A 27,601-nucleotide genomic window follows, 5' to 3' on the forward strand; every position below is an offset into this window, starting at 1 on the left:
AGAAGAGGGAGGAGTGAGAGGAAGTAGAAGAGGGCAGCAGTGAGAGGAAGTAGAAGAGGTCAGCAGTGAGAGGAAGTAGAAGAGGTCAGCAGTGAGAGGAAGTAGAAGAGGGCAGCAGTGAGAGGAAGTAGAAGAGGGAGGAGTGAGAGGAAGTAGAAGAGGGCAGGAGTGAGAGGAAGTAGAAGAGGGAGGAGTGAGAGGAAGTAGAAGAGGTCAGCAGTGAGAGGAAGTAGAAGAGGTCAGCAGTGAGAGGAAGTTGAAGAGGGCAGGAGTGAGAGGAAGTAGAAGAGGGAGGAGTGAGAGGAAGTAGAAGAGGTCAGCAGTGAGAGGAAGTAGAAGAGGGAGGAGTGAGAGGAAGTAGAAGAGGGAGGAGTGAGAGGAAGTAGAAGAGGGAGGAGTGAGAGGAAGTAGAAGTGGGAGGAGTGAGAGGAAGTAGAAGAGGGAGCAGTGAGAGGAAGTAGAAGAGGTCAGCAGTGAGAGGAAGTAGAAGAGGGAGGAGTGAGAGGAAGTAGAAGAGGGAGGAGTGAGAGGAAGTAGAAGAGGGAGGAGTGAGAGGAAGTAGAAGAGGGAGCAGTGAGAGGAAGTAGAAGAGGTCAGCAGTGAGAGGAAGTAGAAGAGGGAGGAGTGAGAGGAAGTAGAAGAGGGAGGAGTGAGAGGAAGTAGAAGAGGGCAGCAGTGAGAGGAAGTAGAAGAGGTCAGCAGTGAGGGTGGGAACTGTTCTTGCTTTTCTACTTTACTGTGATGCTTTGGACCACAGAGCAGGTCCAGTAGGCCCATGCAAGCCAAAATATTGAAATCCCAGAACCTAGAAACATGATAACTTCTTCATCTCAATAGAGTCTCCTTCTTAAATATTTTAGTGACTTTTATTTCCCAAGTATGACATGATCATAAACCTATGCTAAAATAACAGCATGTTGGTATAGCTATAAAAGTATGCTAATTATTCGCAAGTGCTTTCGTGATTTTTAATTGTTATTTATTCTTTACTTTTCATATATTTAAGAAAGCCACTTAAAACAGGGAAAAGGACCTTGATCAATGACTCAAGTGCTTAAATGTGCAAGCCTGCTCCCTCGAGTTCAACTCCCCAAAACCCATTAAAGGTAGAGTAAACGTGGCACCTGAGTCTTTAATCTCATTGCACCTGCTGTTATGAGATAAGGAATGAGGAGAATTCGGAAGCTCATGGGCATCTAGATTGGGGCACCAGAAACATATAAAACAAAACCAATAAAGGAAACCCTACCTCAGGCAAATGTGAAAGGAAAGGACAATAACTTCAGATTGTCCTTTGATCTCCACACAAATATCATTGCACACACATCAAAACACAAAATCATTTAAAATGGGAATATTATAGATTCTCTCATAAAAATCATATTGCAGAAAAAATGAAATTTGGACCTACTATTAGGTAGCCATTGAATGTGAGAAATAGTAATTTTATTTTTTTTACTATTTATTTTTTATGTGCCCTATCTTCCTTATCTTTAAAACTGTAGTCATAGAAATATCTTCCCCAATAATTTTTATTGTCTTATGCATTCATAGTCATACCAAGCACTTCAAATAATCACTGGTCAACAATCAGATTTTGAGTTGTTTAGTTTTGCTATTATTCACAATATTTTAAAGAGATCCATTAACATGTGGTATTTAGCATTGTATGAAATTTTAGCATCACCACCTTTGTAGAGGATTAAGACTATGTTCTTTACAACTTTACAGTGGCACATTTCACAGTCCTTTGGGAAATTTTGTGAAGAAATTAGTATTTATCAAAGTTCCTTTTGTTCTACCTGCAGACATGAATCAAAATAAATGTACATTGAAATGATTAATGGCCCATTTCATGTGAGTATGGCAGACCCTGCCAGTTCCTAAAGCCATCATCAAATTCAGCAATATGATTTTATGAAAGATTAGACTTTATATTACTTTAATTAGTTATACATTAACTCCACTAATGGGTCCTATAGTGTAAACTAACTCAGGATAATTAATTTCTTATCCTTAATTTTCAGTTTGTAATCTTATTTAATTTAAAAAGAAATCTTGGATATAAAGAAGACAGGATGAGAGATTTGCATGATTGATGAAATGAGGGATTTAAATTGAAAGTTTTTAATTGTATTAATTATGAGAGAAGAAAACTTGAATGTGACAAATCAAATAGAAACATACCCAGAAAAAAATCAAGAAATATATTTTTAAGAGAAGGGTGTGAGCACAGTACTTTGCAATAAAAATATTTTTAAAAAGAAATGATATGGGAGAATATATTTACGTAACGGAGTATATATTAGTTTTTTTCTCATTGCTCTTACCAAATACTGGATGAGAAGTAAGTTAGGGGATGACGTGCTTAAATCTGCTTGTAGCTTGAGGCTACAGTGTAATATGGAAGTGAAGGCATGGTGGTAGGATCTTGAGGGAGCTGGTCATATTTCATCTTCAGTCAGGAAGTAGAATGATGCATTTTAGTGCTCAGATTGCTTTCTCTATTTTATATAGTCCAGGATACCAGCCCATGGGATGAGTATCAGAGTAACTCCTCCCTCTTTAATTAATCTAATCAAGTTGAGGCTTCACAGGCATGTCCAGAGACTACTTTTCTGCATGATTAACACAGACAAAATAAGCTAATACCCGCCCACCCTCTGAGAAGCAGCTAAAAAAAAAAAAAAAAATGATATTTGAATTTCCCAGTGCCTACACAAGAAAAGAAACATCTCAGAAAAAAAAAAAATGTGATTAGACCTTACGTTTCCCTGGGAATCATACTAACTCTAAACAAGAAAGCTTATAATATTATAGAAACATAATACAATAAGAATATAACCAAGGAATTGGAGGATACCTCAGTGAGTAAACATAAATATACGCACACAGAGTAGTGCACCCACACATGTATGAGCATGCATGCATGTGACACAGACACACGTATACCCACGCAGAGTAGTGTACCCATGCACATATATATACGCATGCATGCATGAGCATGGCACACAAAAACACGCCAAATTTAAAGACTCTAAAACATAAGATAGCAAACCATAGGAAGAGGACAATTTGGCTTCCAAAAACACCAAAATAAATGTTCAAATATGCATTACAAGTAATTGAAAACAACTAGGAAACTTGACCAAGTCAAAAGAAAAGAAATGCCATTCTTAACATTAAATGACAGTTCAACTAGAAAAAGCCTTTCAGTTCACTATTAAAAGGTTCTAAGAAATAATAGAAGAGGTGAAGGAAATCAAAAACTTGTCTGAACAAAATAGAAATGTCAATAAAGAGAACACACACACACACACACACACACACACACACACACACACACACAATACATCAAGTCTTAGAGTTGAAAAGTACAATAACTGCAATGCAAAAACCACCACATGAATGCAAGACTGTTTTGCCAGAAAGATGAATCACTGAATTTAGGACAGGGCAGTTGAAATTGTGGTCACATTTCAGAAAATAAAGAAAAATGTTTAGAAATGTAAACACAGCCTAAAGAACCTGAGGGTCTATGGCGGATGAGCTAATGTATATGTTGCTGGAATGTCTGAAGTAGGTGAGACTGAAATGATCAGAAAAAATTATTACAAGAAATGAGCCAAGGTTTCCTGAATTGGCTGAGAGATGATAATATCAACATTCAAGAAGTTAATCCAATTCCAATTAGGATCCACTGAGATCCATACCAAGATGTATTATAATCAAACAGTCCAACATTAAATGCCAAAAGAGAACATTTCAAGCACAATGCGAGAGGGTATTATATACCAATATTTCTCATAAATTTATCAGATTAAAAATTACAAATCCCAACATTGTTTCCAAATTAAGGCAGGAAAAGGCAATTGCTTCATATAGCAGTGGGTAAGGACAATAGACCAAAAAATTTGACATTTCATTTCCAGTCAGCTCCTGCCTCTGCTGTGTGTGGTGCTCCTTCCTGTCCGTCCTATAGGACAGGAAAACTGCTGAGGCATAAGGCCAGTATATAGATCTTACTAAGCTCCCATTTGACAGGACCTTTGCCTTCAATATGCCTCACATTACATATATATATATATATACACACACACATATATGTATGCTTGTATGCTTTTATATGCATATTTATTTATTGGCTTACCTCATTTCTTTCCATGGTGGAGGCAACTGAAAATAAAGTCACCTTCTCCTTTTATTGGAACAATATATATCATTCTTGCTTGCATTAAGTAAAAATGATCTCCTGTATATATGTTTCAAGATGACTCAAACCTGTAATCAACTCCCTATCACTTCAGATTTCAGATCAGGAAAGTCAGAATCAAGAAGCTGCTACTGTTTCTTTACTTAATATTTTAGCCAAAAATTAACCACAATGTAATAGCAGAGTTTAATGAGGAAAAATTAACTATACATATGCAACTTCAGAATCCATCCCCATAAGAATTAAGCTAATATTGGGAAAATAACTAGCAGTACTTCCTAGTTCTACTACAAGCTCATTATTTTCTCATAACTAGGAATATTGAAGCAAATAAATGTGTTTCTGTTTCTATTTGATTTTCTATCAAACACAGCAACCTCTGGCATATCTTACACTGTCCTTCTCATGATCTTAAATGGTAAATTGCAGATACTTGAGGAGATTTTGTAACAGTAAGTAGAGGTCACATATAGGTCAGCCACTCATATTTTAGATAATACATGATGAGAAAACCATTGGAAAGGAAAAGCAATGAAAAGAATTTCAGTGAAAGAAACTAAATATTAGTCTCTCAATTTCATTGTAACCCTTACCTATCTATTAGGTTTAAGTGTGATTGTGCAAAGTTATCCTACAGTGATGTTAAGACGGTGGAAATCATCTGTGTAAAAAAAAGGAAGTAATAAAAAGAACATATTTATAAGATGCAAATTGTGGTATGCAGTCTCTGCTGTAAAAGATCTCAATTAGAAAGAGTTCAGTATTTTAGAACTTGACTTTGCTTTGAGAAAGCAAAGAACTCCCAAGGGTAACTTGGTCAGTGTTAATAACAGGAATTTTTCATTTAGAAATTAGAAATTTAGAATTTTTCATTTAGTCTAGTTATTATTTAGGTGGTGTGACACAGAACCTTTCTCCTAACTGTTCTTTTTTTTAGGAAATATAAGAAAATTAAAATATTAAAAGTAAATTCTAAGCCAGGTGTGGTTATGTACACCTTGAATCCCAGCACTCAGGAGGCAGAGGCTGGAATATCAATGTGAGTTTGAAGCCTGAGACTACATAGTAAATTCCAGGTCAGTCGGGGCTAGAGTGAGACCTTACCTCGAAAAACAAAATGGACCAAAAAAAAAAAAAAAAAATCCATGGTAAATGATACCATTGAGAAGCCACAGTCAAAGCTGTAATCTCTATCTCAAGGCATAGGGTTGCATACAAAATAATGGGTTTATCATGGTACTTTCATACTTACGTAGTATGAGACTTTGTTCTTCTTTCTCCTCCCTCGTGCCTCCACCTGTACTAGCTAATCTTCACCGCCCCCCCCACACACAGCTAGAACCATTTTATTTATTTATTTATTATTTATTTTTTTAATTTAGCATACAAAGTAATAGGTTTTATTAAGGCATATTTATATACTTTGTTCTGTTTCAGGCAATCCCCTTCCCCTACTCTGCTTGTCTGTCCCTACGCCACACCCAACCTCTATACTCATACTCCTGCAGCCCACAGTAGTCTTTCTGGCTTCCCATCACATGCGTGTCATTACCTCTCCTGTGCTTTCTCTTTCATAATCCCTGTGACAATCTATGCCCTACAAACACATATATAATTATATATAAATGTACATATCATGTAATTTCAAGCCTTGAAAGCTGAATGACATATGCCAAGTGATAATTTAGACATTTAAACCAATTTCTAGAGTAGACTCCCCCACCCAGTTTTAACTATTTCTATTTTTTAAATGTTGGCATTCACCTCAAAACAAGAAATTCAACTTGATAAAGAGGAATACAATAACACCTGAGATATAGTAAATTATGTCTTGGGAAATAATTTTTTAACTAGGAATAATCTCTAATTAAATGAACTTTGACTGAAGTTTAATTCATGTTTGCTTTTCAACACAATACTTGAAAGCAATTGTTAAATTCTTAATCATCTTAAAATTACATTATGGAAAGCCAAATCTACCTGAGATCTTGGAGCCTAAACAGAAGCAGATACACTTTGAAAGGTAGAAAAATTGACAGGAAAACAGTTGGCAAGTTGGAAATCCTCTCTCCTGGGTGTTTTGTGTTTGGTTTGATCACAAGGGCATCTGTAGCCATGGCACAGGCTGAGTGTAGAGGGAGGAGAGTATCTGATGGGGATGCCCTCTGCCATTCAGACAGGAGAGGAAGGAAGAGCCCTTAAGTCGAGTGACTGTAGAGAATGAGAAGGACACACTGAGAGGTCAGGCAGAATGTGATATGAAAGATCTTATCCACATTTCTGCCTGAATCTCAGCCACGATTTTTTTTTTTTTTATAGTTTCTAGCCATGGTATATCAAGCTGCCATTGTAGTTGGGAACTTTGAAAGTAGGAGTTTCCTTCTGTCATTGCAGGGACAAAATGTAACCAGCAGCACCTGATGGAGGTACAGTTTACTTCAGCTTCCAGTTTCCTGGGGAAGTTTTATTATGGCAGGGAACATGTTGCATAAGCAGGAAGCTGTCTCACATCATCACACATCACCATCTTGAAGGGAGAAGCCACAGTGAGCTAGCTAGTGAATAATAAACCTCAAGGTCCACCCCCATAACACATCTCCTCCAGCAAGGTTTGACCCCTCAAAAGCTTCACCAGTTTTCCAAATTATCGAGAGCTGGAGACCAAGTATTCAAAAATACTTCAGTCAAAGTGGGGGTGGCATTCTATTGAAACTACCAAAATAAAAAAAAAAAGAAATGATATGTAAACCAATACAGATACATATCTTTTCTCACACATAAAACTATCTTTTAAATACACAAGCTATTAATAATAGCACAATGAAGCATTTCTAAAACTATGGGACCAGATGGATCAGAAATAGAATGGCAATGATAGAAAATAGACAATTCAGGCCAAGAAATCACATTCAATCTCAAGAAAAGTGAGATGTTTACAGAAAAAAAAAGGTAGAGCCCCAAGCACCATTAAGAAGACATCACAGTGTCTGAAACATGGTAACTGGAATCTTAGAAGAGGAAAGGATGGCAAAGAAAAGTAACTCACAGAAATAAGAGCCAGAAATTCAAAAATTTAGTAAAAAGTCAGAAGGTTGAATATTTAAGATACTGGTTGAACTCAAACAGAATAAATTCACAGGAAGCCACTCAGAAGATATATTCTTTAAAAATATAAAGGAAAGGAGAAAATGTGTCCCTGGTCAGATAGCATATGTAACCAGGGACAATAGTTGGAATGCCTGCAGAGTTCTCCTTAGAAACCATGGGGAATCAATGTGAACTAAAGACAGCTGATCAAAGTGAAATGAAGGACCCATGCTATAAGAATTGCTCTTAAGACACCTTCAGTTTTTGAAGATCTGAATTACCCTCTCTTCTCAAGGTGAATAAAAATGATACAAGGCAGAGATTTAAGTTGTCATTTCTGAAAATCTGATTCAATTTACTCTCTCCACTAATTATTAAAGAAGTGATGCCAAGAGTAAATTCATATTTTCCAGACTACACGATTAGTACTGAAAATGTTACATATGTGAAAAACTATGAAATATCAAATTTATTCTTTCTGTATAAAGCATGATAAAAGCAAAAAGGGTAAGAAAGTTTTGAGAAGGTTTGTCATCCGTGTACACAGAGTGCTGTTGATAGTTATTACAATAAAAGTGCCACTATTTTATGTAAGAAAATTTGGAATTTGCAATACTTCCATAAATTGTATGACCTTATCGTTTTGAATGATAATTTATTTGTACTAGACTCTTCAGCTATTAGCTTACTGAAAAAAGATATTCATCTGATAGATGATTTGGAAATTTTGTTTTGTTTTGATTTTTTTTGAGGTAGGGTCTCACTCTAGCCCAGGCTGACCTGGAGTTCACTATGTAGTCTCAGTGTTGCCTCAAACTCACGGAGATCCTCCTACCTCTGCCTCCCAACTTCTGGGATTAAAGCGTGTGCCACCATGACCGGCAATTTGGAAATTTTTATACATGGTGGATATGAGTTTATTTCAATCCAACAATGAATAGAAGCATGTATTCATAAAGTTCATATATTTGTCATTCATGATACATTTGAAAAGTTAAAACAAGTTTTGATGAAGGTTCTTCATGAATTAACTCAACTTTTTCCTATAAGATTTTGAACTGTGGGGAATTGGATTTTGTTTTATTCACAAAATTTAAGGTATATTCTCTTGGTATCTATTCTCATTCTAATTATGCAGCTAATGTAATATTTATTATGTAATTCAGTGTTCTGGGTAGCCTGTGCTACTCTCAAAGTTCATAACCTTAAAAATGTGGAAATTATTTTCTGTAAAGAAATAAACTGAGCACTTGGGTTTTCAAATAGAGTGATGAAGTTTTTGAATATGTAATGTGCTCTTCACCCTGGAGAGTAAAGTTGAGTGGAATTAATAAGTTGCTGATATACATAAAATCCAGAAATAGACAGTGATAAGCAAAGAAAAGTTTGTGCTATTGCAGTGGGCATAACACAAAACATGCATACATGACTGAGTACATATTTGATAAGAGGAGAATAGTGGGTTTGCATGCTTTTACTCTTTAGCCTTTTTTTTTTCAGGGAATTTATTTATTTATTCATTTGACAGAGAGAGGGGGAGAAAGAAAGAAAGCGAATGAGCATGTCAAGGCCTTTAGCCACTGCAAATGAACTCCAGACTCATATGCCACCATGTGTATCTGGCTTACATGGGACCTGAAGAATTGAACTTGTGTCCTTATGGAGGAGTTACTGCCCACTAATGGTTGCTGTGGGAAAGTCATGCTCCTTAGTGGTACAGACACTAAGTGTGATGCTCTGGTAAAGAAGTCCTCACCCACTCTCATGCATGTCACCCTCACTTTATTCAGTGGCCTTAGAAAGAGCAAAGATGGAGTCTGGAGAGATGGCTTAGCAGTTAAGGGATTCTCCTGTAAAGCCTAAGGACCAAGATTCAATTTCCTCAGCACCCAAATAGATCAGAAACAGAAAGTGGTATATGCAACTGGAGTCTGTTTGCAGTGGCTGGAAGTCTTGGTGTGCCCATTCTTTCTCTTTCTCTAAATAAGTAAATAAATACATATATATATACAAAATATTTAGAAAAATACAAACATGGTGCTGGAAAGGTAGCTCAATCATTAAAGGCACTTGCTTGCAATGCCTAGTGGACTAGATCAAATTACCCAGCAATCATGTACAGCCAGATGCACAAAATGGTACCTGCATCTAGTTTGTTTGTAGTAGCAAGAGAATATGGAATCCCATTTTCTCTTTCTCTCTCTCTCTTTTCTTTCTTTCTCTCATCAGTACATAATAAATCCAACATATTTAAAAAAATCATGAAAGTAGGAGGAGGGTTAGGAAGGAAGAAGGAAGATCAAAGAGGGTAGTGTATGTGCTGAATAGAAATCTAATAAAATATGGGCTGGAGAGATGGCTTAGCGGTTAAGTGCTTGCCTGTGAAGCCTAAGGACCCCGGTTCGAGGCTCGGTTCCCCAGGTCCCACGTTAGCCAGATGCACAAGGGGGGCGCACGCATCTGGAGTTCGTTTGCAGAGGCTGGAAGCCCTGGCGCGCCCATTCTCTCTCTCTCCCTCTGTCTGCCTTTCTCTCTGTGTCTGTCGCTCTCAAATAAATAAATAAATAAATAATTTTTTTTAAAAAAGAAATCTAATAAATAAATAAATAATTAAAAAAATTAAAAATGAACAATTTTTTTAAAAAAGGGTAGTGAAAATGAAAATGGCTAAAATACATTATATTCATGTATAAAATAAAAGAGATTTTGGAAAAGAAAAATATCATTTGGGAAGATTTATATTCAAGTTAGTATGAAATATGAGGAATTTGAGGGATACAATTAGAAAGAATGAGGTTGTCTTGGTGACTTGGAGTGCTAACTGTTGTTTGCTTATTTTTTTCTGAGATGTTTATGTATTTGCTGGGGAGTCAGGGTGTCACAGTTTTACCTAGACTGGTCTGAAACTCATTGTGTAGCCCAGACTACACTCAAAGTCATGAAAATCTCCCTGCCTCAGCCACTTAAATTCTGGGATTCTAGGCATGAGCCACCATGCCTGGCCTTATGCATCTTAAACTTGTAGCAGAAGACAACAAGTGTGGTTGTAAGCTGAGTAAAGAAATGGTCAAAAGTTGCTGAGCATTGTTACAATGATGCTGCAAGGTATATGATCAGTTGTTAGTAGCAACAAGTCTTACAGTCTGGGGATCATTTATGTAGAATGGAGTAAGTGGTGTGTGAGAGTTCTTTATGCGGTGATCACAAATCCTAATAGAAATGGAAGTAAATTGCTATCATTGAGGGATCTATAAAGTGTCTATATTCCTTTTTAAGAGGGGCCATGTTATCTTTAAAAAAATTAAATTTCGTTTTATGTTTATTTATTTATTAGAAAGAGAGAGAGAGCAAACATGCACCAGGGCCTCAGCCACAGCAAATGAACTCCAAACACATGCATCACCATGAGCATCTAGCTTATGTGGGACCTGGAGACTTTAACCTAGGTTCTTAGGCCCTTAGACCTCACAGGCAAGTGCCTTAACCACTAATTTGTCTCTCCAGCCCAGTAGGGGCCAGATTTTCAAGGTGTCCTCTGAAAGCAAGCATTAAAACTGAATTTACCATTCAGGTGTGTTGGTAGGAGATGTCAAGAGAGATCTTGATTGAAGACAGAATAGAATGAAATTCTTATCTCCTTGATAATAGAGTTCTTACATGGAAAGTTCCGCTGTCTTTGACTTTCTTGAACGCTCTTGCTCTTCTGTCTTCCACTTTTGTGATGGTGCAATATGAAGTCCTTGCTGTATGTTGCCCCTTTAATTTCAGCTTTTAGAACCATAACAAATATACCATTTAGGGCAGGGGAGAAGGCTAAATAGGCCAAGTGTTTGCTTCACAAGCATGACTGCAGGAGCTCAGATACCTGAGATCCATAAAAGCCAGATGCTGTAGTGCTGGCATCTGTAGTCCCAGTGCCTATAGGAGGGTAAAGGAGAGAGAGGCATGAGGATGCTTCAGAAGATTAAAGATCAGCTTGTCTGGCAAGCACAAAGGTGAGTAAGTATCAACAAAGGTGAAGGACAAGTACTGATTCCCAAAGCTATGTTCTGCGCTTTGGGTTCATGTGCTATTGAGACACATCATGTTGTTTGAACTTTCTAATGAAGGATTCCATGCAGATGTTCATACTTTGCAACCTAAGTCACTACGAGTAGCTAAATATTGGAACAATTTACTCAATTCTCATTTAACCTGCTTTTGTCTTCCCTCTCATATTTAACAATGGCAAGTATATAGAATTTACTAAGGCTCAGGTGAACTTATGCCAAGTTGAAAAAGTATGCCTTGCACACTTCAGTTTGCTGAGAATTTCAGTGTAACATTTGATCATATTTATGAAATATAAAGTGATACTGTGACTGTACATGTGAGCTTAATGAGATGACATCACATGGAGATATGACAGAAGGATTGTGATTCGTTCTTGTGTGAGACAGATGCCAGCATAAAGGAATGGGACAGCAATAGAGCTTTCGCTGCCAACAAGCAATTGCAAATAACAAAAGTTTAGAAATTTTTATGTTAAACAATCACTGCCAACCTTTTGTCTCCCAAACAGTTCCTTTAGGGCTGGAGAGATGATACAGTGGTTAAAGATGATTGGTTGCAAAGCCTCATAGCTTGCGTTTGATTCCCAAGTTCCTAAGATGGAAATAAAGTCAGGTGCACAAATAGTGTATGCATCTGGAGTTCATTCGTAGTGGTAGGAGTAGGAGTCTCTGGTGTACCCATACTTTCTCTCTTTTTTTTTTAATTTATTTATTTATTTTTATTAGTTTCCTATTTTTAAAGTACAGGCAATTTGGTACCATTATTAGGCTCATCAGTGAAGTACCCCTTCCCTATGGCCCCTCCTTGTTGAGGTATATGGGTTGTGCATTGTGGAGTTAGCCCACAGTAATTGGCATGATAAATGTCTCTGCATATCATGACCTAACATGTGGCTCTGACATTCTTTCCTCCCCCTCTTCCACAAAATTTCCCTGAGCCATGTTGGGTTAATTTTTGGTCTGCTTCAGTGATGAGGTGTTGGGGACCTCTGGGGCTCTGGCTCTCTGATTTGGTACGTGTTGATTTTTCTCTTTGTTGGTCTCCTTCCCCCTCTTTCTGATATCCAGTTCATCAGGAAAACAGCACCCTTGCTTGTTTTGCCAATTTTCCTTAGTTTCAGCCAGGGCCCTTTTGAGGTATGATGGGGTGGCTCTCTCCTTAGGATCTGGATCTATCTGAAAAAGAGAAGCAGATTCTCCAAACGAGAGTAAGTTAACACCAGGACAAATGAGATAACCCTTACTTTTTAATAGAGAATTTAATAGGTGTAGGCCCTCTTGCAGCCCATGATTGATGGTAGCTTGATATTGGAGAGTGGGCTTATGTTTGGATATGGTTCTGACTTGTTTCCCAGCTCCAGCTATGGGTCTCGTACCACTGAGGGGATCATGTTGCCAAATAAAGAGCAGCTGGTTCCCCACCATGGCTGTGTGCCACTATTGCACTTTTGTGGGCATCACACCAGGTTATTTGCTGCTAAGTAGGTTGGACCATGAGTTGCTTGGAAAGATATCAGTCATTTCCTCTAGTCGCCCATGTAGCACCTTCTGGCACTAGACACGCTGACTGTCTGAGGACTGAATCTCTCCTGGCTTCCAGCCATGCTGTTCCATTTTATGTGTCAGCTGCATATGGTATCTTCAGCAATAGGGTTTTACTGCTAACCTTTGGTGGGTCATCAAGTACTCTGACAGAATCTGTCATTCTTTTAGAAAGCCTTATAGGTTTCTCTGATCAAAAGCTCATTGTGGCTAATAGCCCCATGCTTGTACTGGGAGTTACAGGTCAGTGTCCCATAAGAAAATGAGGAAAATAGGTAACTAATATAGGAGTTAAAGAGGAGAGAGAGAGAGAGGGAGAGGGAGAGGGAGGGAGGGAAGATGTAGAGGATTTAGGTTAGACTTGATCCTACCCTCTCCAGTCTCTTGTGGTTCAGGTGTTTCCTATAAGGGCCTGGTGAAGGTTCAGCCATTTGGTCTGCCTTTTAGGAAGTAGAATTTTATGGTATCATTGCCATTTGGGTCTAGGTTAGTGTTTCCCACCCCTATGATGCCCTCCCCTCCCTCCCCATCCTTCCTAGTGTCTAGTTCATGATATACTTGCTGGCTGTGTAAGGTATCTTGGGTAGATTCAGGTTAGGTGCTGTAGATGAGTGAGACTGCGTGGCGATTTTTTTTTTTTTTTTCTGTGATTGGGTAAGTTTACTGAGAATGATCTATTCTAGGCTCAACCATTTTTCCTCAAATTTATTTGTGTCATTTTTTTCTTACTGCTGTATAGAATGCCATTGTGTAGATATACCACATCTTATTTATCTATTGTTCTACTGTTGGACATCTGGGTTGATTCCAGCTTTTAGCTATTACGAATTGAGCTGCTACAAACATGGTTGAGGAAATCTCTCTGGCCTGTGGTTTGAAGGTTTTAGGGTAGATGCCCAGTAAGGGAATAACTGGGTCTGTTGGTATCTCTATAGTCAGCTTTTTCAAGAGTCTCCATATCACTTTCCAAAGTGGTTGTACCATTCTACATTCCCACCAACAATGGCTGAGTGTTCCTGCTTCTCCACAGCCTCACCAGCATTTATTTTCATTTTATTTTTAGATGTTTGCTATCCTTATTGGGGTAAGGTGGAATCTCATAGTTGTTTTAATTTGCATTTCTCTAATGATTAGGGATGATGAACATTTTCTTAAGTTTGCATTTGCCATTTGTATTTCTTCCTCTGTGAACTGCCTGTTCAGCTCTTTGCCCCATTTTGTGAGTGGGGTGTTAGACTTCTTACTGTTTTGATCTTTGAGTTCTTTGTAGATTCTAGAGATTAGGCCTCTATCAGTTGGATAACCCACAAATATTTTCTCCCATTCTGTTGGTAACCTATTGGCTTTGCTTATTTTATGCTTGTCTGTGAAGAAACTCTTCAGCTTCATATGATCCCATTGGTTGAGTGACTGTAATATCATGAGCTACTGGAGTTTTGTTCAGGAAGTCTTTTTCCATTCCTATATCATGGAATGTACTTCCTAAATTTCCTTCCAGTAGTATTCGAGTTTCTGGTCTCACATTGAGGTCTTTGATCCATTTGGATTTGAGTGTAGTGCATGGTGAAATGTGTGGATCAAGTTTCAGTTTCCTGCATGTGGTTATCCAGTTTGTCCAGAACCATTTGTTGAAGATGCGGTCTTTTTCCCAGACTATATTGTTTGGGCCTTTGTTGAATATCAAGTAGCTATAGTTGCTTGACCTAAAGTCTAGGTCCTCAAGTCTATTCCATTGGTCTATACTCCTGTTTTTTTGCCAGTGTGGTTCAACCTATGGAAATCTGTCAATGTAATACACCACATAAACAAGGTTAAATATAAAAACCACATGATCATTTCAATAGATGCAGAAAAGGCCTTTGAGAAGATACAACATCACTCTATGTTCAAAACTTTGGAGAGAATTGGCATAGTTGGTACATATCTTAACATAATACAGGCAATATACAAAGCTCTGAAGGCCCAAATAATACTTAATGGAGAGAGACTGGAGGAATTCCCATTAAGATCAGGACAAGACAGGGTTGTCCTCTCTCACTTCTGCTTTTCAATATAGTACTGGAAGTCTTAGCTCCAGCAATAAGACAGGAGAGGAAATAAAAGGGATACAATTTGGAAAGGAAGAAGTTAAGTTAGCTCTATTTGCTGATGACATGATTGTATATGTAAAAGACCTGAGATACTCCATCCCCAAACTCCTGAATGTGATTAACTCCTATAACAAAGTAGCAGGTTACAAAATCAATACACAAAAATAAGTAGCATTTCTATATGCAAATGACAAAGATACAGAGAAAGAAATAAGGGACATAGTCCCATTTTCAATAGCAAAAAATAAAAAAAAATACCTTGGAATAACATTAACCAAGGAAGTGAAAGATCTATACAATGAAAACATAAAAGCACTCAAAAAAGAAATTGAGGAGGACTTGAGAAAATGGAAAGACCTCCCGTGCTCCTGGATAGGCAGAATTAACATTGTGAAGATGACAATCCTATCAAAGACAATATATAGATTTAATGAAATTCTAATTAAAATCCCTACAGTGTTCTTCACAGAGATAGAAAAAAAATGATCTCAAATTTCATATGGAAAGGCAGAAGGCCTCGCATATCCAAACATATCCTCACCAAAAGAAATACCTCTGGTGGTGTCACCATACCTGATCTAAAGCTATATTACAATGCCATAGTAATAAAAACAGCATGGTACTGTCATACTCTCTCTTCTCTCTCAATCTCACTAAATAAATAAATAAATAAATAAATAAAATTGTTAGAGTCCATTATGTTGCAGTTACACATACATCATAGATAGTATCTCCCTATGATTATTGTAACAGATAATCAGATTAATTTAAGTGTAAGGAATTGCCCATACTATAGACTCTTACCAGGTAAATATTCTCATTACATTGCTTTTATTCTGGACCTCATGTTGTGTTTGTATTTAAATAACACTAATGCTTAGTTTATCATTTATTCCAGTCTATTTAAGTTCATATGAACATTAGGGACATGGAGAGATGCCTCAGTAGGCACCGTGTTTGCTGTACAAGCATAAAAAGCCGAGTTTGGATCCCCAGTACCTATATGGAGAATGATCATGATAATACAACTATAATCTAAGTGCAAGGTACAGACAAGGTAACTGCTGTGGCCTTCTGATTAACTAGTCCAACCAAAGTACTAAGCTCTGATTTCAGTGAGAGACCCTGATTTAAAAACTAAGGTGAAAGCCAGGCGTGGTGGCACACACTCTTAATCCCAGTACTTGGGAGGCAGAGGTAGGATCACTGTGAGTACAAGGACACCCTGAGACTGCATAGTGAATTCCAGGTCAGCCTGGGCTACGGTAAAACTCTACCTCAAAAATAAAGCTAAATAAAAAATAAATTAAGAAAAAACTAAGGTATAGACTAACTGAGGAAGGTTCTTAATGTTAACTTCTGGCTTCAACATGCATGTACACACGTGTACACAAATGTGAACACACAGACATATGATCATGTATAAGCACATTTTTTCCACAAGCAAAAGTAATTTTAAGTATCACTACTAATTATTTCTGAATATAGAACCTTCATTTCTAAGTCTACACAGTTATAGTTATTTTATAGTATCCAGTAATTTTGAAGAAAATAGTACAATAATTATTTTGTTGTTTCTTCTTTGCCAAAAAAGCTCTAAAATATAAAACTTTTTTTTTTTTTCATTGTTGCGGCCAAGGATGATTTGGCATTGTATGAAGTGGAATAAAGAGTGGAGTTGTGGGGGGAAATGTGCATGAGAGATAGACAAGCCTGGTTCCACCTTCTGCACTTTTCAATTTGTTTTCTTATCAGCACACCCATAAACTCGAAAGAGATAGGCACATACTCACTGATAAACACATGAGAATTCCTTCCAGTCTGTCTCCACCCTCCTTCATGGGAACTCTTTCAAACACTTTGAGCTTCCTATATAAAATAAAAGATTTGTGACACAAAAATAAAAATATATTATTTTAAGCTTGGTGGCTAACGTACACATGTAGTGTTCATTTTTCTATCTGTTGATGAGTTAGCATTAGGAGAGACAGTTGGGCTAAAAGGAGTTAAGTCAGTTCACAGAGTGAATGCTTTTCTTACTCTTGAGTGTTTAAGATTCAATGGTTGCATGTCACCTGATAATTGGAAATCTAAGAGAAACCATGAGACATAGACTCAGGCTCACTTCTACAAAAAGTAAATTTGTAGCCAGGTATGAGGACATATGCTTTTAATCCCAGTACTTGGGAGGCAGAAGTAGGAGGATCACTGTAAATTCAAGGCCACCCTGAGATTATGGAGTGAATTCCAGGTCAGCCTAGAGTGAGACTTTACTGCAAATAAATAAATAAAAATAAAAATAAATAAATAAAATAAAATAAAATAAAGGTAAATAAAACTAAATAAGCTATTATGTATCTGAGGGGACTGGGCTGATGGCTCTGTGGGTAAAGTGTTTGTCCTACCATCATTAGGATCTGTGTCTATGTTATTAGCACCCATATAAAATTCCAGATATAGTGTTGCATGCCTGTGATCCCAACATTGGGTAGGTCAAGACAGAAAGGTTCTTGAGGCACACTGAATACCTGGTTTAGATGAATCCGAGCACTGTGTCTAGTGAGAGACTCTGTCTCAAAACATAATGCAGAGGCTGAGTATGGTGGCACACACCTTTACTCCCAGCACTCAGGAGGCAGAGGTAGGAGGATTACCATGAGTTTGAGGCCACCCTGAGTGAATAGTGAATTACACCCTGAGTGAATAGTGAATTACATATCAGCCTAGGCTAAAGTGAGACACTACCTCGAAAAAAGACAAAATAAATAAGGTGGTGAGAGAGAGGAAGACACCTGAATTCAAACTCTGGACTCTATACTTACATATATTAACATCATGCACACATGCAAGCATAACAGACACACACACACATATGCACAAAAAAAATGTTATGTGAAAGCATTCTTGGAACACATGAGAAGGTTAAAAGTCCAGAGCTGATAAATACCTAGGCTTTTTTTTTTTTTTTTTACATAGTAAGGTATTCAGGAAAATATGCTTAAGTTAGAGCAATAAAACAAGCCAGATCTGTAAGTAGCAGTCAGATATCTGGACATCCATGCCCCCCCTTGAAGGAACCGTATGGGTGTGCTATAATCTCATGAATCATTTCTCAGCTGTACTTTTATTTTGTCAACTTCTAGAGTCATGGCAAGGGACCTGACCTAGTGATGGTGTATTTGGCCTTTCATCTTTAGGATTAGAAATAAGACTTCTGGACTGGAGAGATGGCTTAGCGGTTAAGCACTTTCCTGTGAAGTTTAAGGACCCCGGTTCAAGGCTTGATTTCCAAGGAGCCACATTAGCCAGATGCACAAGGGGACACATGCATCTGGAGTTTCTTTGTAGTGGCTGGAGGCCCTGGTGAGCCCATTCTCTCTTTCTCTCTCCGTCTCTCTCTCTCTCTCTCTCTGTCACTCTCAAATAAATAAAATAAATAAACAAAATTTAAAAAAAAATTAGAAATATGACTTCTTACCCATAATCTACTTCCCACTAATAAGCAGAAAGTATAAGTTTTCTCAGAAATTTCAAAAGTAGGTTGCCTACTCAGGAGTTAACACAGAGAAAATGCACAATTTATAGATAGCTTTGGTCACTAATATGTTCAAATGCTTATGATTCTTTTCAGGACAACTGGATAATAACGTCTGATCTTTCTAAATTACAACTATGGATTTAATGATTAATTATTTTTAATTAAGTGATTAAAAGAGCAAGCATCAGTATAAATGTACAGAGACTACTATCTGTGACTTGCATTAGGTTTTCTAAACCTCTTGACTATGGTGAGATCTATTAATATCACTGTCTTTACAAATGAGGAAAGTGAAAGTCAAGGGAAGTTTCCGCATTCCTCAAATGCCACGAGGAATGGCCTTACCAAGATTACACACCATATCTCTTAAGTAGGAATACCATTTGAGGGTCTTGGGATCTAACTCATTGAGAGAACACTTAGAGCTAACTTGTGTTTGACTATTTCCCTGTGACCTCGTGGCACTGTGTTTGATTTCTAGTACTGAAAACAAAATAAAAATCAAAACAAAAACCTCTTTTTTTCTATATGGCTACAAAAACTTACATTGAGTTCATTATGGAATGACATGTTTTAAGTCTTCATTTTTCATATTTTTGTTAAAAAATTAAAATACTAGCCCTTATTTCACTTTCATTTTCTATTTTGATTTCTGCTTCCATCACACATAATAGGAAGCATTATTTTATCCTGTTTGTCTAATAATCTTTTGTTTTATTTTCCACATCTACCATATCTATGTTAATTTGCATGTGATGTCATAAGACAATCACATTAAGTCTTATGATCTCATATTTTTATACTCTATGATCCCCAAGGATTGTACTATTCATGGCACATTAGTTTATGATATTAGAATGACGGAATTATGAAAACTGAGTAACAACAGAAAAGTGGACAAATAGCGGGGAGCATAGCTGGGTGTGGATATCCACCTGCTCAGTGCAGCAAACCATAGGCACTTGTGGGCTCCAGCACTTGAGGAGATTTTTTTTATCAGTGATGGCTGTTTATCTCATATGAGGTCCATTTGACAGAACTAGACCTATACATATGCTTGTTAATACCTTAATTATAAGAAAGATCTATTTATCACAAGATGTTCTTTTTAAGATAAATTAGATTTCTGGAGTACCATAGTGAAGAAACAGACTGCTATTACATGCATAGATAAAAGTTGGTCTTTTCATTTTTATCTGCTCTTCATTTGTCTCCTAAAATACGATGAATAAAATATAAAAATTGGGGTTGATAAGATGGCTCAGTCAGACTAAAGTACAGATCCCTAAGTCTGTCATAAATATTGGGCTAGTGGAGTGTTTGCCTATATCCCAGCATATGGAAATCAGAGATAGTGGATCACTGGGGTAAGCTGGCTGAGAGATGACCTGATCTGCTGAGCTCTGAGGTCATGTCAGAGACCCTGCCTCAGCTAAATGAAAAGCAGAGCTATGGAAGAAGACACCCAACTTAAACCTCTGTCACCCACAGTCACCTTGCACAGCTCCCCACACTCCCAATGATTTATAATTATGAACTTAGAAGACAGGGGATATATTTCATATTTTGAAAATGCATGATATTCTGTAGAGGTTTTCAGAAATAAGAACTTTGACAGGGTTTCCTGATGTGAGTGATCACTAATGCTGAAGGATGAGAGTTCCTTGCTTAGTAATTCTATTTCTAGAATGTCAGAGACTGATACAAAGATGACATGAATTATTTGGATGGGCTGCTCTATATCACAGAGATGGTCCTGGAGCAAAATGAAAGCAGTACTTTATAACCAATGGAGATTTACTAAAGGCCAAAATGTCAGAGGTAATCAAACTATTTAACTTATGCTCATAGTGTTGCTTTGCATGACAAAAATGAACATACAGAATTTATCACACACCAACAATTTAAGGAACAAGAATTTTATAAAGTTGATTGCCACACTGAAGCACTCAGCAAAATATTGGTAAAGTTCTTCATGGTGATATTTAAAATAGATTATGACTACTAATATAAATTCCACATACCATTTTCCTTTGCATTAAATTTATTTTAGCATACAGAGATTACAGTGTATTGAGTTGATGATTTTTATTCTACCATTCTACTTAGTACCCATAGCAGAAATGGATACTTATTCACATCCCTAGAACTCTAGTTATTTCCTCTACAGTTAACATTTCCTTCCATGGACTATATTACTTGATTTGAAAGTTATTGTTGGTTTTTATACATACTCCTACGAATGAGGTTAGCTTAGTCTTTTGAGGGAGATGAGCAGGGTCTCATATAATTCAGGTTGGTCATGTGCTCAATATTTATCTTAGGATGACCTTGGACTTTTAACCCTCATGCCTTCATATGTGGAGTGCTGTGATTATAGGTGTGCACCATCATATCCAGCATATGGGGTTCTGGGGATGAAACCAGGGTGTCGTGCTTGCTTGGTAAAGACTCTAACAACTAAGCTACATGCCCAGCTCCAAATTTGTCTTTGTATACACATACAACAATAAAGGCAGCTGTCCCTTTTTCATTTAGCTATCCATACATCTTTCTGTTAGTAATATACCTTGGAATGGGGTTCTCCAAGCACTTACTAAGATGCAAGCTCTGCCTTGGTAAAATCCACGAAAAACCGTAAATAACTTGAACCAGTTGAGCTTTCCCGTGTACGTCCACGAGAATTTCATATGCTTCACTTCACAGTGAACACTTAGTATTGCCTTCTTTTTTTTCCTATTTAATTACTCTGAGTGTAAGATTTAAAATTTGTCCTCTTTTGTTCCTTAAATGCTAACAAATGGCTACAATTTATATAAATCAAAATAAGTCTGCATCTACAGAAGAATTGCCATTGTGATTTTAAAGAATAATTTTTCTGAAGTTTTCCTAGAATAAAATGTGGCATAATGGGCTGGAGAGATGGCTTAGCGGTTAAGCACTTGCCTGTGAAGCCTAAGGACCCCGGTTCGAGGCTTGGTTCCCCAGGTCCCATGTTAGCCAGATGCACAAGGGGGCGCACGCGTCTGGAGTTCGTTTGCAGAGGCTGGAAGCCCTGGCGCGCCCATTCTCTCTCTCTCCCTCTATCTGTCTTTCTCTCTGTGTCTGTCGCTCTCAAATAAATAAATAAATCTTTAAAAAAAATGTGGCATAATGCATTAACAATGATATTTCCCTTCACAAGTCCATAGATACATATCCATCAAGGTTTCTTCATCATCAATTCTTCTTCTTATTATTATTATTATTTTGCTTTATTGAGGCATTGTCTCACCCTAGCCCAGACTGACCTAGAATTCACTGTGGAGTCTCAGGCTGGCCTCAAACTCACTGTGATCATCCTACCTCTGCCTCCCAAGTATTGGGATTATAGGCAGCCCCACCACATCTGGCCCTTACTAAAATTTTAAGAGTATTACAACTTCATGTATATAATAGAATTCAAAGTGCCATATTTTCACTTATCACGAAAGTATGTGCTACAATTATGTTTTAATGATTTGCACTTGATATTTTCCCTTATTAAACTGTGATATTTGTCCTTAATAGTTTTAACTCACTATAAAATCTCATTTACTTTCAAGATAACATTATCTCATATAGTCCAGGCTGGCTTTGAACTCATTATGGAGCCAAGGATGACTTTGAACATCGGACTTCAGACCTCCACTTCTCAAATGTTGGAATTACAGATGTATAGAACAATTCTTGGTTTACAAAGAACTGTGGTTAGAACCTAGTTCTTCACACATGCTAGGCAAGCACTCTCCTAACTGAGCTACATCCCCAGGCCAACATTAAAGCTATTTTAATAACAAAAGTTTAGTTTGTTATAATATACATTCTTGAAGAAACATATTCTGGTGTTAATGGAAATAAGAATATTTTCCTGTAAAACAAAAGACCAAAATGTTCCACATCTATGTGGAAGCCTGGTTTGGAACACAAAGCCTAATGAGCGTGGAACATAGTTTATAGGCTGTGAGCCAATAGAAAAACAAGATTTGGTGTCCTGAATACTTGAGCTTGTTTTTCACAATGAAAAGTGTAAAGTACAGTGTCTGCTTTAAAGTGTAAAACAGCAGGGCTGAGAAAAGCTAGAGTGAGTAACTCTAGAGGGTGAGCTTCTTAAAGGTTCAAGCTGATTCGCCAGCTTTCCTTCCTCCCAACGACATGTAAGCATTCCCACTTCCCAACTTCTCATCAGCATCTCTTCTCACTTGTTTTCTTCATGATATTCATTCTGACTGGAGACAGTTGCAATCAAAATAGTTTTAATTTGAATATCCTTAATAGCTAAAGAGAATGTTAAAAACTGCTAAAAATATTAACTCATGATTGACTTCTTTTGTAGAGAACTGTCTTATTTATATCATTGTCTCATTTATAGAGTGGCAGTTGGGTGTTTTTTTATTTATTTTTAATTTTTTATTAGTTTTCTTTTCTTTTTTTTTAATTTAATTTATTAGTTTTCTTTTCAGCAAATACAGGCAGTTTGGTACCATTGTTTAGGCTCATCTATGATCAACCCTCTCCCATTGGACCCTCCTTGTTGAGGTATATGAGTCGTGCATTGTGGAGTTAGACCACAGTTATTGGTAAGATAAATGTCTCTTCAAATCACGACTCAACATATGACTCTGACATTCTTTCCGCCCCCTCTTCTGCAAAATTTCCCTGAGCCATGTTGGGTTCATTTTTGGTCTGCTTCAGGGATGAGGTGCTGGGGGCCTCTGAGGCTCTGGCTCTCTGATTTGGTAGGAGTTGATTTTTCTCTGTGTTGGTCTCCTTCCCCTTTGTGCTGGTATCTGGTTCATAGGAAAACATCACCCTTACTTGTTTTGCCAATTGTCCTTAGTTTCAGTCCAGACCCTTTTGAGGTATGATGGGGCAGCTATCTCCTTAGGATCCGCATCTATCTGAAAAAGAGAAGCAGATTCTCCAACAGAGAGTAAGTTAACAACCAGAAAGTTGAGATAACACTTACTTTTTTGATAGAGTTTTATAGGTGTAGGCCCTCTTGTACCCCATGACTGATGGTAGCTTGATATTGGAGAGTGAGCTTATGTTTGGATATGGTTCTGACTTGTTTCCCAGCTCCAGCTATGGGTCCCGCACTACTGAGGGGATCAGTTAGCCAAATCAAGAGCAGTTCATTCCCCACCATGGCTGTGTGACACTATTGCACTTTTGTGGGCATCACAACAGGTTATTTGTTGCTAAATAGGTTATACCATGAGTTGCTTGGACAGTTATTGGTCATTTCCCCCATTCGCCCATGTAGCACCTTCTGGCACTAGACATGCTGGCTGTCTGGGGACTGACTCTCTCCTGGCCTCCAGCCATGCTGTTCCATTTTACATGTCAGCTGCGTATGGAGTCTTCAGCAAGAGGGTCTTACCACTGATCTTTGGTGGGTCATCAAGTACTCTGACAGAAATCTGTCGTTCTTTTAGGAAACCTTGTAAGTTTCTCTGATCAAAAGCTCATTGTGGATGATAGCCCCATGCTGGTACTGGGAGTTACAGGTCAGTGTCCACTAAGAAAATGAGGAAAAAGATAACTAATATACAAGAGTTTGGGAAGTGGGGGGAGAGGGAGGGAGGGAAGATGTAGAAGATTTAGGTTAGACTTGATCCTACCCTCTCCAGTGTCTTGTTGCTTACGTGATTCCTATAAGGGCCTGGTGAAGGTTCAGCCATTTGGTCTGCCTTTTAGGAAGTACAATTTTATGGTACATTGCCATTTGGGTCTATATTAGTGTGTCCCACCCATTCAATGCCCTTCTCTCCCTCCCCCTCCATCCTAGTGTGTAGTCCATGAGATGCTTGCTGGGTATGTAAGGTATCTTGGATAGATTAAGTTTAGGTGGTGTAGATAAGTGAGACTATGTGGCAATTTTTTTTTTTTCTGTGATTGGGTAAGTTCACTGATAATGATTGGTTCTAGGCTCAACCATTTTTCCTCAAATTTCTTTGTGTCATGTTTTCTTACTGCTGTATAGAATTCAGTTGTGTAGATATACCACATCTTAGTTATCCATTCTTCTTGTGATGGACATCTGGATTGATTACAGCTCTTAGCTATTACAAATTGTGCTGCTAGAAACATGGTTGAGCAAATCTCTCTGGCCTGTGGTTTGAAGGTTTTAGGGTAGATGCCCAGTAAGGGAATAACTGTGTCTGTTCAGTTTGGTGTTTTTAATTTAATTTTTGCAGCTCTATTCCTTATAGACATAAGCATGATGAACTCTAAACTTTACCCTAGAAATATTGTCCCCTTTGTGTTTATTTCTACATTATTAACAATAACAAGGAAATTAACTCAATATTAATGTCTAGGAATAAATGATCAAATACTGATCATGTGATATGTACCTATGATATACCACTCTGTAACATATATATATATATATATATATATATATATATAGAGAGAGAGAGAGAGAGAGAGAGAGAGAGAGAGAGAGAGAGAGAGATATTTTATTGAGCAATAAAGAAGCAAGAAAATATAAAATTTTAGGAAAATAGAATGAACTGGAAAATACTATGTTAACTAAAATATCCCAAGTTTAGAGAGACAAATAACAAGAGATTTTTCTCATATGTACATCCTAGCTTCTAATTTTTATACACATGTATTTACATGGGAGTAAGTTTGGGTAGAAATAATTAAACTGAAAAAGGGAAAAAAAAAGTTTTTAAAGAAAGAAAGGACGGACAGCAATAGAATTATGTGACATGAAAAACAAATTTGGAGGCTGAATGTGCAAGTTGGAAACATGGGATGAGGTAGAAAAGAAAGAAAGTGGATCAGCAAAAACTGAATATGCATGAAGTGCTAAAATAATGCCTGTTACTTTGTTTGCTAATTAAAATATAAATAAATAATTTAAAATACCCATTTAGAGGCACGAAACATTGGCATCAGAGCTCACAAACATTTTACTAATAAACACTTTAGACACATATTAAGAATAATGGCTTTGTTTTGACAGCTATCATTCCTATTAAACAGAATATTTAAATTACCCTTCTACTAGCAGTCTTCCATGTCCACCATCCATTATTTAATTGTCACCAATTATTTTCAGAAACATTCCCACAGAGATGATCAAATCATTTACCTACCCATCAAAAATTCTATCATGTCATTTAATAAAATCAAAAGGTTAGCTGTTGTACTCTCAGAGGAGTAGCTCTGTGTTGGTACTGAAGGCACCGTAGAAGTCCAGATACTCATGTAACTATTCTCCAAGGGTGTCAGCATCTCTTAGTCTACAGCTTTAGCTGCTTCTATTCCCTCAGCTTGTAGTTTTGCCCTATCAACATCCCTGATACCATAGAATCATTCCTGGCTTTTTATAACTCTGTATCTTCAAAAGCCATTATGAATCGGATCCATTCATTCTGATTTCTGCCATTCATGACTTCACCCCATAGTACAGGTTTGCTATCTTTCATGTAAAATTACCCAGTTATTGAACATAGTAAACATTCATTAATAAATCTTTACATTTCCAGGAACACAGAACAGCAATATTTTAATTGCATATTACAAAATACCTTGTAAAGGTTTGAGTATTATTTATGAAGTACATTATATCAAAGAGGTATTTGTCTCCAAGTTCCTTGGCTAGGTACAGGAGGTGATGATTTTGCAGTCCTATCTCTCCAAGAGAAATCTGAAATTTCTGCATACAATTTTAGTTATTGCAACTCAGGGAAGGAATTCTCCTTGAAATTTGTGTATGGAAATCAGGTTGCTATATTGTGTGCTATATTGTATTTGGCATTTCTCCAAAATTAATATCTCTTTACTAAGTGTAAAATAGAAATAAGGATTTGAAGAACTCTTTTGTAGGTGAAGACAATAGGCATATTTTCATCAGATTTTTAAAAAGAATAATAAACACCCTTTATTCATTAGCTTATGTGCCAGAGTATTTCTTACCACTGTCATCATTTTTATCATCTCTGAAGTTAGTATTGACAACCCACAAATTTATGAGCTTCCTTTTGTATTTACATGATTGTGCTTATATGAGTGTACTCACATGTTCATGTATACAAGTGTGAACTTGCACATGCCACTGCATGTATATGGAGGTCAGAAGATAACCGTGATTTTTGGTCCTTTCCTTCTACCTTGATTCAGGCAGCATCTCTCATTTTCATTGTTCACAACTGTGTTGGTCAGGCTAGTGGTCACTGAGCTTATGGGAATATCACCTGTCTCTCTGCCTCTAAACTCACTGTAGGCACACTGAGATTACAAGCTGCTGCCACAGTGTTCAGTTTTCACATGGTTTCTGGGTATCCAAACTCAGATATACATTCTTGTATGGCAAGGGTGTTATCCCTAGCATAATATATTAACTTCTATAATTTACATACACATATAAAACATAGTCACTAAACAAAAGGTAAATGCAAATTGTATGACAAAAACATTAACTCATATTTATCGAAATACCTACTGCCAACCAGTAAACAACAGGCAGATGCTGGCTTCCATACAGGGAAACTGGTACACTTACACAAAGTTGATATGAATAAATCCATAGCAGGTACTATGGGTAACAGAGTTAAAATTCCTCAAAACTTGGCTAAAGAGATGGCTTAGTAATTAATACACTTGCCCGTGAAACCTACGAACTCCTGTTTGAATCCCCAGGTCCCACATAAGCCACACCCTCAGTGATGCAAATGCCCAATGTCACACATGCATACCCACCTGGAGTCCATTCACAGCTGCTGAAGGCCTTGATGCACCCCTTCTCCCCTTCTCTCTGTAACTAATAAAAAGTGCCCAAAACTTTAAAAAATAAAATTGCATTGGAATCTAGTGATCACACGTCTTGGTATTTCCATGAAAGGTTATTAGATCACATGGATGAGTAGTACTAGCCATTTAGCATTAAAGGCATTTTGTAATGAGATACAAAAAAAATGTCCTTGATTTTCTATATGCAAGATAGATCCCTCTGTGTGAGAAATGCTGATCTTTTTGCTTATGATATTGCTCAATTTTTGAAGAGTCAAGGATGTGTTTGAATTAACTGTTTTTAGTGTGTATA

General features: G+C 37.2%; 1 protein-coding gene across 1 annotated transcript in view; it reads left to right on the forward strand.

Moving 5' to 3' along the window:
• Dpp10 (dipeptidyl peptidase like 10) overlaps positions 1-27,601 on the forward strand; it is a 557,899-nt gene that overhangs the window by 447,114 nt on the left and 83,184 nt on the right. The window lies entirely within an intron of this gene.

The sequence above is a fragment of the Jaculus jaculus genome, chromosome 5 (genome assembly GCF_020740685.1).
Source record: "Jaculus jaculus isolate mJacJac1 chromosome 5, mJacJac1.mat.Y.cur, whole genome shotgun sequence".
NCBI classification, from domain to species: Eukaryota; Metazoa; Chordata; class Mammalia; order Rodentia; family Dipodidae; genus Jaculus; species Jaculus jaculus.